At 46.7% G+C, this 2,273-nt stretch overlaps 1 protein-coding gene across 1 annotated transcript in view; it reads right to left on the reverse strand.

Moving 5' to 3' along the window:
* The window catches only part of PRDM4 (PR/SET domain 4), a 40,278-nt gene extending 40,031 nt beyond the window's left edge, over positions 1 to 247 (reverse strand). The window contains exon 1 of the mRNA XM_023729018.1: positions 213 to 247. The gene's annotated coding sequence lies outside the window, so the exon portion shown is untranslated. The remainder of the gene's footprint in view (positions 1 to 212) is intronic.
* Positions 248 to 2,273: the final 2,026 nt, after the last annotated feature.

The raw sequence follows: 2,273 nt of genomic DNA on the forward strand, positions 1-2,273 counted from the left end.
CCGCGGGGCACTCCCCGCCCGCCCCCCGCGCCCTAGGTGCCACTAGCCTAAAGTTTTCCACCCGGCCTAGCCCGCCGCACCCTCCGAAGCGCGTTTCCGGCTCCTCAGCCACTCCCGGCGCCCACCACTCCGCCCCTCGTGCGTGCACCTCCTCCCACCGCGGTCCGCAAGCGGCTGCCGAGTACAGCTCTCCCTTCCCCTCGCCCAGCCACCTCACGCGCGTGCGCACGACAGCAACCCGGGCCAGAGCCGGACTGGCTGTAAGAGGCTCGGTCGGGAATACAGCATCTCAATCCGGCCGGATCCAGTCGACGATTGAATTGAGCGCCGAGTGATCGAACCACGGTTGCTAGGCCACGAGGGCGGATGTGTACGTGGGAAGTGGATTCCGAGTCTTCCCCTAGTGCCTGGTTTCTGTTATTGTTAGGTGCCCTGAGTCAGTTCCCACTCATAGCAACCCCAAGTACAAGAGAAGGAAACACTGCCTGGTCCTGCGCTATCCTCACAATCATTGCTATGGTTGAGCCCATCATTGCAGCCAGTGTGTCAGTCCATCTCCGAGCGGTCTTCCTCTTTTTCGCTGACCCTCAACCAAGCATGATATCCTTCTCCAGGCACTGGCCCCTCCTGATAATAGGTACAAAGTACTTGAGTCCAAGTCTCGCCATCCTTGCTTCCAAGGAGCATTCTGGCTGTATTTCTTCCCAGACAGACTTGTTTGTTCTTCAGCAGTCCATAGTATATTCAATATTCTTAGCCAACACCATAAATTAAAAGGCATCAATTCTTCTTTGGTCTTCCTTATTCATAGTCCAGCTTTCTCATGCATTTGAGGCGACTGAAAATATCATGGCTTGGGTCAGGTGCACCTGAGTCTCAAAGTGACATCTTTGCTGAGTTTCTACTCCTCTAAAATCCCTTAGGCTCTCCGGTTTCAGTGTTCATGGTATTCAGGCACTGGGAAGGCGTGGGTTCACGGAAGTCTACAAAATTAGAAATAAGGGACTTACTTAGCACAGAGATGTTGACGGTGTTGCCCAGGAGGAATTGGGATTATACCCCAAATATTTTTTCACTGTACGTTACACATGACAGTCACCCACTTTCTTTGCTTCACACCATAAATGGTGGTGTTTGAGGATTTTGTGTAAATTTCCTTCCCCTTTCTTTGCCCTTCGTCCACTACTGCATACCAGGCACTGTGCTAAGCACTAGGGATGTGAGATGCCTTTAAAAGACAATGATCCCAAGCTCTTGGGATTAAAACACGACACTTTTATTGTTTCCATACACCAACAGAACAGCAGAGACACAGGAATTCCTACTTTCATTCAGAAAACGTTTATTGAATTACATCTATGAAAAACATAAATAAGAATAAGACACAGGCCTGGCCCTTGAACAACTTGCAATCTTGTGGAGACTGGTGAGTTTTGAAAATTCAGCCTAATGGGAAAGGGTAGAGGCAGGCACACATTTTGGATGAGAGTGGGGGGTGGTATCAACTTCCATAACTTTTCCCTTCCTTTACTCTTCATAAGGAGAAAGCACATTCCGGATGAGAGAATTTATCACAGAACATTGGCAGGTCATATTGGTTTTGCTCTCTCGTTGACAACAAATAGAAATCTAAATTAAGAAAGTCATCACATCATATGTAAGTGACAGGCAGTACTCCATGAAATGCCACTTCAAAGCTAGGACTAGAAAATGAGGAAATATTTTATAAAAGGCTAAATGAGTTCATTCTGGTTTTCAGTGCCTATTCTTCTTGAACAATTTTGTTAATTTCAGAGGTGTTTGTAAAAATCAGGTCAGATAAATGTAGGAGCTAAAATGATAGCACTTGTAGAAGAAGAGATAATCTTCGTGACCTTGATACAACACAAAAATCATGAACCATTAAAAAAGTGATGTCTTAGGCTGGATTCTCCAGAGAAGCAAACCTGGTGAAGCATATAAATATATGTATGTATATATATATATATATATATAGAGAGAGAGAGAGAGAGAGAGAGAGAAATAATCTCAAGGAAACATCTTGCATGGTTGTAGAGGCTGGAAAGTCCCAAGTACGTGGGTTAGGCATCAGGATGGAGGCTGTAGGGGCTGATGAGCCCACGACTGGCAGGCAGTACGGCAGGCAGCTGGCTCAAGTCTCAAGAACCAGAGGTCAGATGATGACAAGCCAGATACAGGATTCAGAGCAAGCAAGTGAGTTTTGCCAGAATGTCCATATATGGATTGAATGCAAGCCACACCACTGAGGAAAC

Source organism: Trichechus manatus, unplaced genomic scaffold (genome assembly GCF_000243295.1).
Source record: "Trichechus manatus latirostris isolate Lorelei unplaced genomic scaffold, TriManLat1.0 scaffold00027, whole genome shotgun sequence".
Lineage (NCBI taxonomy): Eukaryota > Metazoa > Chordata > Mammalia > Sirenia > Trichechidae > Trichechus > Trichechus manatus.